The 16,053-nt window shown below is 32.7% G+C and overlaps 1 protein-coding gene across 1 annotated transcript in view; it reads right to left on the reverse strand.

Moving 5' to 3' along the window:
• The window catches only part of LOC113395851 (leucine-rich repeat-containing G-protein coupled receptor 5), a 563,150-nt gene that overhangs the window by 291,260 nt on the left and 255,837 nt on the right, over positions 1-16,053 (reverse strand). The window lies entirely within an intron of this gene.

Raw genomic sequence — 16,053 nt, forward strand, 5'->3', positions numbered from 1 at the left:
GACAAAATTAAGTGTTATGTAAACATATATAAACCGTTCGAGAAATCCTTTGAAGTGAACAGACAAACATGGACATCCCATTTCCACCGTATTATTTCCAAAGAAAAAGTTATACACTAACTTATTTACGAGTTATGTCGTGAGTGCCATACCAACTGGTCTTATCTAGGTCTGTGAACTTGCAAAATACAGTTTTGACGTCACTTTTTAATGTCTCTTTGGGGAGTTCGTTGAGAATGAGGAAAGATGTTTATAATTTTTCTTGTATCCCAGAAGATGGTTTCAAGTGGATATTAAAGTAACGTTAAGTTGACGTACGAGATCTCAGAGAAAGTATTATGATATTAAAGCAGGATGTTATGATAACAATTTGAAAAGTCACAAATAAATGTCCAAAATTTTGGAATTGATATGACTTTTTTATGCTTAACCGTACAGAAGTAAAAATGATTTTTTAAAAAGAATAGACTAAAAGTCTTTATACTAACAAAAAACAAAAAAATAATCGCTTAAAATGAATAATAATTAATAACAAACACCAACTAAAACGAAAACAAATATATGAATCAGAAATAATATGTCCGAAGCACCCAAACTTCGCGCCAAAAAACCCCAAGCCTATTGATGCATCAAGTGGTAAAATCAGACCTGTATAATATTATGAGCTCATTATACAAACCATTGCACACATGTAGGTCAGGTCTGTTGCGTTTATTTTCCCTCAATATAATAATAATTTCTCAATAGTTTAATTGTTAAGCCTTATTACCTTGTTTTAAAAGCTCGCTTTCATAGACACAGAATTCAATGTTTAGTAGGTAGTTAGGAATGTTGCCGTTGATTTTGTGCCTGATATCTTTCTCTTCTCCCGTTTTCTGCAACGGCCGGTACTTTGGACTATGAATTGAGGTAGAATAATTGTATTTGCGTATACTACACCATATGTATCAACTGCTTTCTTGGTCTTGTATAAGCGATGTATAAGGACACAGATCCTGAGGATCACAAAAAAGTTATTGGGGTTTTCTGTTGAAAAATTCTCAGTACCAGCCCGTATTCTGGAAATAGGAAGCGTATAAACTCCTGTACCTTGAAAAACATGTAAAGTCGTTGGTCATGCGCCGGAAATTATTCCGGGCGTGTTGGATTTGCTGTCGCATCGGAATGTGAGAGTAGGTTAATACCTCTCCAATAAGAGTATACCTGTGTTTGCGTATTGTTCTGCGTAGTTGACTTTTCCCATGAGATTGGCATCATCACCCTATGTAATACTAATAATATTATTAAGCTACTAAACATATTTAGTCGTCTCTATATATATTACTGGCCTTAACGCATTTTATACTGTAATGTAAGTTTCCTACATAACATTAAATATTGAAAAATTTACGTCTGCGCGAAAATTGTTACCTTCGTAAAATAGCATTGACAAAAAGGTATGTCCTAAAGGCACCTAAAGTTTATTACTCGGTTTTGTACGAAAGCATTTTAAGGAGTCTAGGTATGGATTACTAGACATTTCGTGCATTCGTGCGGTCGGCTCAAACGTTTCCAACTGTCTGACTCAGTACAGAATCGTAACACCATCATTATAGTAGACATGGGACGATAAATCAAATCGTATATTATATTTATTTTAAAAGAACAATTACCATAATTTTATCGTTTTTACTCGCTAGAAGCTATTTTCCGAATAGGAGGAAGAGTTGAAAATATTGACGATTCAAAAACGTCATTTAGCAAAGTTTACGGTTCAACAACAGGATCCTAGAAAGCGTCCTAAATGTCTCTGTTGACAAATTTAAAAGACATTGTTAAGGAACGTTTCTGTGCGAAAGGTTATTATAAAATTAGTGAGTTTAAGATGGATATACCTTGCATATAGCATACCTTGTGAACGAAACAATCGCCTCTTGGCTATTTATTTTCTTTCTATTTATGTAAATATAAAAATTGACAAAAATAAAGACCCGCTGAGTTTCTTTCGGCAGTTCTTCTCAGGTCAATGTTTTTTCTTTTCCGAACCGGTGGTAGTGTTTAATTTGACAATCAATAAGTAAGTGTAATGCTTCTATATTAATAAATAAATTTCAGTTATTAAATATTGAAAAATGGTAATTTCTAAGTGCTTTAAGATCCTAAGAGTTAATAGAATAGAAAAGCATTTTCCACCAAAGTTTCATCTTAATATTTTGCAGAATTTAGCTGATTAGAGTATACTACAATGAATGTCAAAGGGCTGTATTATAGCTTACAGAAACGTCTTCTAGACAACAAGGATTTTATAATTAGTATTTGAAAGTATAGCTTAATGTAATATATCTGGGTTTATAATACGGTTAGTGTAATTAAGCAGAAATTAAAATAAAAGTTAACAGTTCATTAATAGATTATCAATGTCTCTCTTTTTGTTTAAGACTTACCCTCTTGAGGAGATGTTTTGGGACTTACTCCACCATGTTGGTCCAGTGTGGATTGGTTTTAATGTTGTCCTAGCAAGTTTTCGCGATGTAATTTCCCATAAGCAACTGATAAAATTAATTAAGAAGAATTTATTGTTATTTTTATCTAGTGAATAATTTCTTCCGTATTGAAAAATTGTGTATGTAATGACATAATCCAGAATATTAATTAGTAATATCTGATTGTGCCGACCGAAAGTTCGGTTTCGGTCGAGTTTCGGCAAAAAAATTAGTTTCGGTTTCGGCCGAAACTGAGACCGAAATATATTTTTTTTAATTTCTAAGCGATTTGATTTCAATGTATAAGTTTTATTTCACTTAACTTATTTTATATTCAATCATATTACTGAAAACTGTAGGTTGATGGGCATTTGCCCGGGCGTGGGCCACTGGATAACAAGTAGTCTCCACCGCCCATAGACATTGACCTGTAAGAAATATTAACCATCTTTTACATGCGCCCTTAGGCCGCCGACCTTTAGGTGTTATATCCCTTGTTCCTGTAACTATACTGGCTCGCTCGTCCTTCAAGCTGGAATACCATAATACTAAGTATTGCTATTCATCAGTAGAGTATCTAAAGAGTGTATGATACCTATTCAGATGGGCTTATCCAAAGCGCTAACAACAAGTAAATTAAATATTAAATATAACAATATTTATATAAATTTAATCAGTTCACCATTCGCATTCAATATTTAAGCCTGAGACAGGACTCGAGACTTAATTAAGTAACCATGGCCACCCTACACATGAAGGAATGTAGCTCTTAATGACTGGGCATTGCTTGAAATGCCCAGCTCGGCCGATCCCACTAGATTCCCCACTCTTAGAAAACCCTTTGCTTAGGTACTCATTTGTTTCTTTCAGGCGATTCTAATTAAACATGTACTTTTAACTCTATGTTACAGTATTTATTTGAACTCGTCTCGAATTTAAGGTGTTAATAAAATTTGCCTGATGTTTTCTGGAATGTTCTAAGTAAAAAAAACAACAAGAGTTTGTTTAATGATGTGCGCGCACAAGGTGTCATGAAAACAACATTATGAAGTTTTTCGATAATCCGTCAATTAAGTTTCAAGTCGCTGGTAATAGACAATCACTTTATCTTATTTTACAATGTTTATTTTATTACGGATTAAAAAAAATGTTGTAGTAGTGATTAAAACAGTAAGAAATTACATTTACCACAATAATTATTATTATTTCCCTGCAATTAAAAATCATTTTTAATGATGCCAAATATTGATTTCAGAACATACCTATTTTTCTTATAGTAAAATTTTCAATTTAAAGGTCTCTACAGACTTTAAATATTTTATCGTTGATAGTAAGGCCCTCAACAGAGCCATAGCTAGTTACCGACTAATCACCATATTGTTATTGTACTGTTAAGCAATAATGCTTTGTGTTGTATTCCGGTGATCGGTGAGTGAGCTAGTTCAATTACAAGGCAAAGGAATAACAACTTGAAACCCAAGGTTGGCTACGCATTCGGAATATACGACTTACTAATAAGCTTCTAATTTTGAATATCTCTGAGACCATTATTTATAAATTAAATATAAAAATATTTGTTGAAAATTTTATTATTTAATATATTAAGTCATTGTCATTAGAACCACTGGTGTGGAAAAATTATCTCAATCGTTTTGGAAAATCTAATTAAAAATTAATTTGGAAAATACACACGTATTTAAAAATAAGCTTAAAATCTTATTTAATCTGTGATAACTTGATTGTTAGGATTATGTTTGAATTTGGATTTTAAGGCAATGGATTATATTTCCATGTGACTTTGTGTTATAAAGTGAGCAAAAGAAACAACAATACATATGATCAATGTATAATTTTATTAATGAGTCTCATCTGAGCTAGATTTGTCTTTGTTATTCTACATAAATAAATATAAATATAAATATTGGACAACATCACATACATTACTCTGATCCCAATGTAAGTAGCTAAAGCACTTGTGTTATGGAAAATCAGAAGTAACGACGGTACCACAAACACCCAGACCCAAGACAACATAGAAAACTAGTGAAATTTTTCTACGTCGATTCGGCCGGGAATCGAACCCGGGACCTCAGAGTGGCGTACCCATGAAAACCGGTGTACACACTACTCGACCATGGAGGTCGTCTACAGGGATTATTGTTTAAATAAAAGAGATAAAACATAAGAATTTCTCGTCGAAAACCCCAATAACATTTAAAATCTCGACCTGAGTTTTGAATTTAGGGCCCCGGGTCCTGTGATCTTATAAGTTAGTCACGAGACCAACGAGTCAGTTATATAAAGCAAAATGAAATGTAACGAAACTTAGCCTTATTAAAAATCGTCTTGACAAAGCACTGGCAACAGTTGTTTGCTTGGCAGGCGCCTTGGATAAAAATTGAGCGCTTGGCAGCAGCTGCGAAGCTTCATACACTCGACGCGGGATAAAAGTCAATTAATAGCACAACTTTTTTGAAATAAACATTCTTTATTTGTTATTTCGTTTATAGAATTGAATTTTTTTATTTCAATAATTTATTACTTGTACTACTATTCTTAAGACATCTTCACATTAACACCTGTTTTAAATTTCTTCCTGTCATCTATTTGGTAGGGCTTTAAGCAGGCTCGTATAGGTAGTTGGCATGGATAGTACCACCGACTTAACATCAATTGAATCAAAATTAAAATATATTTTATTCAAGTAGTAGAAGCACTTTTGAATCGTCATTTTACGGAACCGTATTAAATTAGTTTTATTCCGATTTAAGAGTAAACTCATTGTTAAATTAAACTACTTACTTAAAGGGTAAGCCAGTGTAAATACAGACATGAGGGTAAAGTCTTAGTTCTCAAAGTTTCCTAATAAAAATAAAATATTTATGAAGTATATGTAATAAGTATTGTTCTCAATTGAAATGTCAACACAATTAGTCCATTTCTCGCCGCAATTTACTCATATTAAAATTCTGAAATTCTTACGACGTAAACGAAAAATTACATTTAATTTAATGAAATATACAATGTATGATGCGACATCATCTAGTCACGATTATGTAATTTATTGGCTTCCATTGGAAATAGTTTACATAATTATGATGATGTAATTTTTCTTATATGAAATTAAAATATTTCAATAATCATCAAGCCTAGTTTATTAACGATTGATCCAGGGGTTTCCCCTCATATTCAAACTACAGAAATCTAGCGGCTTCTGTTACCGACTCGCTTTGCTCGGCGTTTACATTAAAATTTATATCCTACTGTTTATTTATTATAAATCCCAACATTTTAATAAGATAAGCTGTTGGTGTTATTATGCATTAATAAGTCTAGCTTTATTCATTCAAATACGCTCATTCATTTGCCATAAATAAATTACAACCGATAGACGGTTTTTAAACGAAAAAAGTTATTCTCAAAGAAAGAGCTAGAATAAGGCTGTGAACTCTTTGTTTTATTATTCAAATGTGAAAAACCACTCTGAATTACCGAGGTAATAAATTAGACCGGAACTAGTTTCAGCCAAGTTTATCGAAAACAAACGCGATTTTTATAAAAAGCTATGTTTTTTATTTACTATCTTAACTCTACATAAACTGAGGATAATTTAGTATTGAATTGATCGTGATGGTAATACCTTAAGGATTAAACAATATACCAGAGGTCTTGTTGTGTGCCGAGGTAGTCCAATGCTTAGAACACGTGCCTTATCGGTTATTTATAATTCATCTCGTGCGGAGTCTCGGATTTGAAAGAAAATCTGTTCGGGAGGATGAAAAACAGCTACACACACACGCAGTTCCAAAGCTTTTCTTGAAGAAGAAGAAGGCATTGAGGCAAGCACAGACGTGGGGCGTATGCAGATAGTTGCTTTATTTATTTATATATTTTTATAAGTCAGAATAAATGTCAGTTTTTAATGATATAAATTACATTAAATAAATTTGATTTAATTTATTTATTCTGCTCAACGAATGCTTTAGTTTTACATCAATATTAATAATGATGTTGTGTCTAAAAATTGTGCCTTTTATAAAAATAACTTTAAATGTATTCATTGACAAATATAAGAGTATTTGGGAATTTCAATTACAGAAACGAATAACTTACTGTATACGAAGAATGATTGTATTAAAATAATGATATAAATTCCGCAATACTTTTCCGATATATTTTTAAACAATATATTTTTTCCATTTTAGGAATCTATTGTCATATTATATATGTAAGTTTAGAGGGCCCTGGGCTACCCTACTTAGGGGCCCACCTAAGACATATCTGACTTGAATTAAATTAATTGAATGGGTTTGATTAATTGCAGGACTCGCAGGGCAACCATATCTGTTTAATTTAATAAAGTTATTGATTCTTTCGCATTATCGTCTATTTTTGACTTTGACTTGACTAAGCTGGGGCCCCGTTGAATCCACGGGGCCCTGGGCTGAAGCCCAAAAAGCCCTATGGCAGATCCGGCCGTGGTTGACTATTATTAGAAAAAGCAACTGCCTCGTTTGTCTAGTAGCTATCATAAAACGCTATTGCTTGCTTATAAAATAAATCGGGATTTTCTGTTAAAAATTATCAATAAAAACCCGGAGACAGGAGGTTGGAAGTGTGTACCCGGAGCCTTGGAGCACGTAAGCCGTTGGTCTTGCGCCTGAAATCTTTCCGGCTGTATTGCATTTGCCGTTTCATCCAATTTTTAGAGTTAGGGATGAGAGTGTACCTGTGTTTGAGCATACACTTATGCAGTTTAACATGGCCTGTATAAAGAGATTGGCCGCTGTGGCCAAAGTCGGTTATGGCGACTTATCTGACACAAGTAAAAATTTGCTAGTTTTGGCGTGAGTTTTCCGTTATGCGCCTAGACCAATGATGTACTAACTACATTTACATAATAGACATGTCACATAAAACTTAAAGAATTATTAAAAACTTAAAACTTCTGCAAAATAGTCATATCGCATTAGAAGTGTATATTATTATTTTTTATAATATTGACCCATAAGGTAAGGTGCTAAGATATATAATCGTTTGGCTGTTTTGTAGCTGCCTTAAAATAAAAGAAAATAATATTAAGCAATGTAAATAAAAAATACTTCATTGAATAACGTGCGTGCGGAGTCGAAGCGTATATCTAGTACACTATGAGTGTAAATATGAAGCTAGAAAATTACATATATTAAATTCAGTCACGAAATGTATTGTCTCCGCGGGGATTCCATTGCTGCCGTAGGGAAAAGCTCTTAACAGCTAGTTTGCAGACGAAATGATGATATTTTGTAACGTACTGCGTGTCCCTTACCAGTTTATCTTTTTAGAAATTAAAAATTACTTGTTTTTTACATTAAAAATTATGAACCAATGAACATTTTTACTACCTACTCTGTTCGATTTTACCCACTTTTTACGTCACTACTCCACCCTCATGGGTCATAATGTTAAAAAGTCTATAACCTTTCTTAATAAATGGGCTGACTAATGCATACATTTTTTTTTAAATAGTGCTTGTATATTTTAGAGTCAGCGCGTCAAACAAGCATATTCGTACAGATTGAGAGATTTAAGTCAGCCAGTACAAATTTTTGGTACCCATTTTTTAAATATTAATTTAAACATGTAAAATGGTTAAATATGTAAATATGGCATAATAATTGCCTCAACAATATATGAGCCGTTTGATATGAAAGCCTGATCTCGCCCAATTGTCATCTGCTTCATTTCGTAACATAAGCTTCTCGCTTAAATCGAGAAGAAAAATATAAATAAAATTACATTTCAAACAAGCAATAATAGTTATCTTAAAACAATTGTATTTGGCGTAAGAATATGGTACAAGTGTATCATAGCTATAATTCTCATGGTAGGTGCTTCACACCCAGTCTCTCAACATGTACCTGTTTAATATGCTAGAGTCGAGTTTTCAGCGAAATTTATACTTGAAATGAAACTTAGAATTGTATTTAACAAGAACTTTCCTAAGTGCCATTATCGGTTCTTTAAACATTCCAAAAATAAAGTTTATTTTTTTGATGCAACCTCCTTCTTTACTAAATTTAATAAAGCTGACTGATATATGGTAAATGGTTACTCAAAAAAGTAAAATATTTTTTTTTAAAGAGTTATCAAAAAAGTTTTAATTAAATTTTAACATAAGACCTATATTAAAATTTTAAAATACATTGACTAGTAGTTATAAGCCATTTCTCGAATTTGTAACAATATATTTGATATTAAAAATTAAATTGTAATCTTAAATTATGAACTATATGTTTTATGTCTCGAAAAGAGGGACCTACAATGCTGTATTCAATATTTGTATGGGCTCATTCTACTTCAATTTACCTGTACCGTTTATTCGTAGTCAGTACTTTCTTAAGCACAGCTAGTGGTCGAGCGATCTTTCATCCCATAGGAAACATTTGAATACACCATCAAGTGTGTCCACCGATTGTCCAATACTTGATCATCATCAGCGAAGCGTCTCCCAAAACGGGGCACTTGGGTTTTTTACCCTTTGCTTGAATTATCGTGCCTGCTCGTATTTGAGTGAAATTTCTATAACTATAGTACTTACTTTCTATCTTTAAAACTTTATAACAATAGCTTCAACGATGACGAAACAATAGGGAGTAAATCCATTTCTGTAACGTATAGGGGAAATATATTGACTTGAATACGTCAAAAGGGTCCTATCGTTTGCGGCGGTAGGTATAACTGATCAAATGTTTGAGAATAATGAAACTATACAACCGGAATCATACAATGGCCGCACTGGAATATCCTGTATATAATTTATTCAGATATTTTATACAGCATTTATATTATATAAATAACGTAAATAAAATAACAGCTTCTAATGTTCCTCTTTTGCGAGAAAGTTTTCAAACATTCCATGACACTGATCCACAGCGAGTTTATGGCAAATTTTTAACTGATAGATGCTGGTTTCCTTACGATGTTTTCCTGCACTGTCGATAAATGATAATTAAACAAAAATTAAGCGCACCAAAATTCAATGGTGCTCTTTTAAAGCACGTCAACGTGTACTTTGTACTTTATACGTTTTTTTTATTATGGATAGATGAGGCGAACCGTCTTTCTCTTGTCTTTGCCCCCTTTTTATATAAATCTTGAAATAGCTTGCAAAATTCTCTTCATATTAAGATACTAATTATTTCCGAGAAATAAAGGTGCCTTCAAATGAACAGCAACAACGCTTATAACTATAACAATGTTCTTTGATCATGAGGAAAAACTTTGTTCTTGATTGCTTAACTAATATTTATCATATAAAATTAACTCTCTCTTTGGCAAGTTATGCAACTGCACTAGTCGTATCAAAGACTTCGTCTTCTAGAGGAACAAGGCGGTGTATACACTCCATCAAACTTGTTTCGTTGCAGAGTTTGCAAAGTTTTGCAAATTAACGCGAATGCAAGCTCTCGGCCTATTTGCTTGTCTTGTGTCGTAATGAGAAACATCTGAGCTGTTTCATTTGTTTTAGGATCGGTCAGCTCTGTTTCTGTGTTACACGTCTTTTCAACCATCTACCATATAAAGAGGGTAATGTGTTTTGAATGCATGTATGTTTACTTTTAAGGCTCGCTCTGTAACCTAAAACTAGATATAAGGTCTCGTTAGATATATTTAATTTTGCAAGTAGGTATTGCTTTTATTGCGTTACTTCAATAGAAAAGAAGATTTTCCCATAACCTATCCAATGATTTATCCATACTAATATCTGTTTGTCTGACTGTTCCTCTTTCACGGCCAAACCATTGACTCGAATTTGATGACATGTGGTACAAAGCTTGAACTCCAAAGAAGGATATAGGCCACCTGACGATCAAACCCTAAAATGCGAGATATTTGCGGGTGAAAACTATAACTAACTAGTAACTTTTAAACCCAAATTTTAATGTTTGCTGATTAAGCTACTTACACATTCTTCAATTGGTCAATATTATTATTTTATTTTATTTTAACGTCATTCAAGTTCATTGGTGCTTGACTGCATTTGAACCAGAGGTCATTGAACGTTTTCTAACGCAAATTATGGCTCAATGGCCGTCTCAGGTCAAACTTGAAGCAAATATGTATTTAAAATATTAATTATATTATATTAATTTCCTCAACGTACGTTTGAATTTACCATGACGGTAAAATTGATAGAATGCAGTAATGATCGGTTATAAATTCTAAGATTTATTGAGTCTTCCTTTGTCTTATGTCGGACGGTTTTGCAAATAAGTAGATTGAACTCTAGGTAATAACAGCTTATGGGTTTTCTTTTATATTCCTGACATGTTTTTAACGTCAGAAGAAAAATTATACACGTTCCACGGTATTAATGTGTCATTCTTATATGAATAAGGTATTTATCTAATTGTAATAATATCTGTTTTATATAAATACTCCTTTGTGTAAAATTATTTTCAATAAGATATGCATAATAATTAATAGCCTGTAATGTCCCACAGCTGGGCTAAGTTAATTCCAATAATAATAATGTGATTTAAATATTTTATGTTTATGTTTAGTCTGTCGTTTTATCGTGGATTAATAAACTATATTTTATAATCGCAACTCATCTCACTAATATGCGAAATTGGTTGGATGGAAAGTTTGAACAGATTTGAATGAAATTTGGCGCAGAGATACATTCAAATATGGAATAGCACAAATGTTATCTCCGAAAAATGTACTCAAGTCATACGTCCTCCCTTCCTATCACACATGGGCTAAGCCGCGAGCGGAAACTAGTAACATTATATACTATGTTCTATTTAAATTTATTTCTTACATTAGATCATCTAAATTCCGTGCTCCTTATTATAACTCCGCGGTCACGAAACTCTAATAGCGAAATATTAGTATGAAATACACTTTATATTGATATAAGTCTGACAGGTGAAATAGCTAGGTAACCTAGACGAGCAAAATGGACGATATTCACTTCCATACCGAATGTATTAACAAAAGCACGTCCGACTTCCATTCACACTGAATCTGCCCACGGCTCTATTTTAACAGCCTAGACTTGCGAATTTGCATTTTGTAAAGCGACACTTCTATTTGAGCTCATGCACTGTGAACACTTGACTACTAATGCGCCCTAAGGACATACCGCATTGCAATTTTAATTTGCGACTATGAAAATGTATCCACATTCGATTCTCGATCTTATATTCATGACGATAAGGTTGTTATATCACGTTTGATACGCAATAACAATTTATGTTTAATCTTTTAACAACATACGTCTGCGCTTTTACAAATGATTAGCAATTAATTTAGAATCATATATCAAGGTGATAAGGTTTATTATTATTTATTAGATTTTCTTTATAAATTTGTTTGGCACTGAATGATGTAACGATGGGAATGGCATTAACATTTTAAACGCAACCCGATAGATTGGTTGCTAATGGCAGAGATTGCCATCTAACCTTACCATGTTTGTAAGTTGAAACAAAGTAACTGCACTATTACAATTCATTGTTCGTGAATGACAGCACCATTGGATTCTTATTAGGATTTCCTAGTAATCATTTAAATGTGGTATTAATATCAGCACTGAGAAATAATCAATAAATAAATATTGGACAACATCACATACAATTACTCTGGTCCCAATGTAAGTAGCTAAAGCACTTGTGTTAAGAAAATCAGAAGTAACGACGGTACCACAAACACCCAGACCCAAGACAACTTAGAAAACTAATGAACTTTTTTTACAGCGACTCAGCTGGGAATCTAACCCGGGACCTCGGAGTGGCGTACCCATGAAAACCGGTGTACACACCACGACCACGGATGTCGTCAAAAAGAAGAACAACTGAGAAAGAAGAACTTATTTATTTAACAAAAGGCATAGTGGTGGCAAGATGGTGGTAATCTTGGCGTTCTCTGCTAGTCGACCTTTGGACATATGCAGATATACAAGAGAACATTTTAGATTACTTCTGTTTCTATCCTCTTTTTTATGTATTTTTATGTATTCGTGACTACTAAGTCCATTGACGTATAAAACGATGCACCCTGATGAATAACAAAGGTCGGTTCTATCGGTCAGTCTATTTATGTAAATGTAAAGTAAAATACTTTCTAAGACAATTATGTAAAGTGTAATAGAAATATTAACCATTACTTACATCGCCTATGCGCAACAAAGCTTGGGAACTAAAATGTTATTTCTCTTGTGCATGTAGCTAAACTGGCATTCTTCGTCCTTCAAACATTACACAACATTAAGAGCCTGTAAATTTCCCACTGCTGGGCTAAGTTTTCGAGCATATTCCGCCACGTGTTCCAATGCGGTGGATACACATGTGGCAGAATTTCGTTAAAATTAGACACATGCAGGTTTCGTCACGATGTTTTCCTTCACCGCCGAGCACGAAAATACAGTGGTGCTTGCCTGGGTTTGAACCCGCAACCATCGGTTAAGATGCACGCGTTATAACCACTGGGAAATCTCGGATATTATTCTTTAAACCGGAACAACGATACTAAGTATTGCTGTTTGGGTAGAATATATGATGGGTGGGTGATACCTTGACGGGCTTGCACAAAGCCCTGATACCAAGTAATACAGGTTATATTTGAATCGTAATCGCAATTTTGAACCGTAATTTGACAGGATAAAGTTCAATGTTAAACTACTTATTTTTAAATGTAGATCTTAATGAGAGGAACCGGCATTGAACTCTGCAGTTACTCTTATTATTTGATAAGTAGTCTTTAAACTATTTAAAATTTAATTTACATATACAACATATAGGTATTAAGTCCTTTATGGAAGGTAATAAAAAAACGTTCACGCTTTTTATATATTGTGTTATGTAATTTATTAATAGGTAAAATATAAAAACATATATATGTTCTATCGTTATAGAGAATGAAATGAGTTATTAGCCACATAGAGTATGTATTGACGTGGAGTCGAAAACTTAGTGTTATTGCTGTAACCTTAAGTAGAAGTAAAAAGTACGAACCAACAGTTACTTAATATATTTAAAGAGTTATAGATAACTTTTTATAATTAATAATATCATTTAATCTCATTTCGTCTCTGAAATTGCAATCGCATTTGTAAAAGTATAAAAGATATGAAAAATTAACCGCATATGCCAGGGGCAGCTGTTACCAATTTTACGTATTATTTCTCAATTCTTAGGATAACCATAATTTCATAACCAGAACCAGGACATACATTGTAATAACTATATTAAGAAAAAATACAATTTATGATACTCTTGACGGAAGTAAAATTTGAAGTAACAGCCTGAAAATATCCAACAGCTGTGTTAAAGCCTCCTCTTCCTCTGAGAAGGTTTGTAGCTCCAAAATTCTACTACGTTGCTCCAATGGTAGATCCACACGTGGCAGATTTTCATTGAAATTAAATATCTTTCAGGACATGTCCGCGAAAAGTCGAAGTAATGGTAGTCTTATCCATTCTCATTTTCACATACGTTTTGTTAAAAAAATTTTTTGTTTCGAAAAACATCGTCGGCAGGGATTTCCACCGCAAAACGTTTCGAATTCAGCGATTTTGTTTTAAAATATTAATTTTTAACCAGAACCAGAATACGAATGTCATTGGCATTGCTTAGTTTATAAGCATTAAGCGCTTTATCATTTATTAAAATTGAAATTGTTTCAATCTAAGAAGACTGATAATTATTTATACATATCTGAATAGTTTTTGAACGATAATTAAACATTACCATTATATGTAGGTTTAGGTTAGACAGTCACACGGGCCTTTCCCAACGGGAAATCAAAATCAATAAAAATCAATGTATATTTATTTAAGTAGGTTCATATAAACGTTTTTGTCTTCATGTCACAGTGGTCGTACGATTCCGTCGGCTCGGAAAGTAGAATCTATCGAGAAGAATCGGCAAGAACTTCAGTAGTTACTCCTTCCCACCATTTTATTTACAGTGTATGTCATTAATTGACATTGTGTTCAATTTTACAGTGTATGTCATTAATGAATTGGGTTCAATTAAATTAATATATATGACGGATTCCCGGGTACCATATTGTTTTTAAAAATAATGACGTCAGCATTGCTGACGTCATGCTCTTCATTATTATCGTAATTTTCCATAATGAAAGTAAGTAAAACCAATTTCTTCAAATTAATCGCTTTATTTAGATAAAATTGACAATAGAGAGCTCTATCCTGTTCGACTACTCGTCACAGAAACCCCCCTTCTGTGACAACAACCATTCATATTTATAGCCAAAAGAGAGTGGGGGAATCTTATGATTTTTTACAATTACCCTACTGTTTACATGTACCGTACTTATTCATAATAATTATAATTTAACGTAACTAATTTTAACAATAAAAGAATAATTTGACAAATGACAATAAACATAGCAATCAGTTTATGATTTTAAAACATAATTGAAATTATTTATAACACATCAACATAAATAAATAACGGTGTTGCCCGATATATATAATAGATAAACGCGTAGGAGATAATATAGTACTCAAGTGTCTACGCAAACGCTGTCTATCTCTCTGTCCAATAATCCAATAGGACATCAAGTTCAAAAGTCAAGAGTTCTGGCGCAGTGCTTCAACCTATTTCGGGTTCCTACTCATATTTTTTGTCAGAAATTCAAAATTAAGTTTAATACCCAGGCCTAAGGCTTAAGCATAAGTAATCTTGACATCTGCAATATATAAGCTAGCTAGCCAAACTGGATTACACCTCTAAATATAATTATTCGATTAATAAATCGTGTACTTCGTTTTCCGTTTTTAAATTTATTTAAAAAAAAATGGTATTTGTATGTGAAGGAACCGCCTCTTACAATAGAAAATTGATAATTCTTCCCATTTGACGTTAGCAATCTATTTAAATTACTACCCTAGCAAATGAAGCACTAAAAAGTGAAAAAAAATATAACCAGTGTCATACATACAAATCTGTTCAGGTTTTGTCGTTTAATAATTATTATAAGTGATTAAAATATTTTAGAAATTGTATTATTTTATGCTAAGCAATGGAAAGAAAATGGGTATATATTTGAAATATCTTTGATAAATAATTTACGCTAGTAAAAGGTTCTCGAGAGAAAATATTATTCTAAACCAGGCAGGTATAGAATTTATGAGATTCTTATTACGAGGAAGCTAACGTTAAGAGAATTTTAATCTATAATAAATTGTAAAGCTGTACTTTTGTATAATTAATTAGGAAAGAAAAAGTGTATTTTGCTACTGAATTTGCGTCAGTAGCACAATGGTTTACGGGCCGACTAGCGAGGCAAAAAGTCGCAGGATCGATCCTGACCGCTTGGGCTACTGTCGTCCTCGCTCCTAACACAACAGATAAACTAAAAATGAGGGGTAAATAGGACTATAAGTGATTCCTTAATTTGGACCATTGCTAGTATTCGTTTTATTTTTTAATTGTTTTTATGATAGTGATGTTTTATTTTTTATTTTACTTTATTAGGGAAACAAACAGTATAAGTAATTCTTAAAGCTATAACATAAAATTAGCACATATACCAGTAAAGTTTCCACTTATAACTAAAAACATAAAAGAGCAGA

The sequence above is a fragment of the Vanessa tameamea genome, chromosome 4 (assembly GCF_037043105.1).
Source record: "Vanessa tameamea isolate UH-Manoa-2023 chromosome 4, ilVanTame1 primary haplotype, whole genome shotgun sequence".
Taxonomy (NCBI): domain Eukaryota; kingdom Metazoa; phylum Arthropoda; class Insecta; order Lepidoptera; family Nymphalidae; genus Vanessa; species Vanessa tameamea.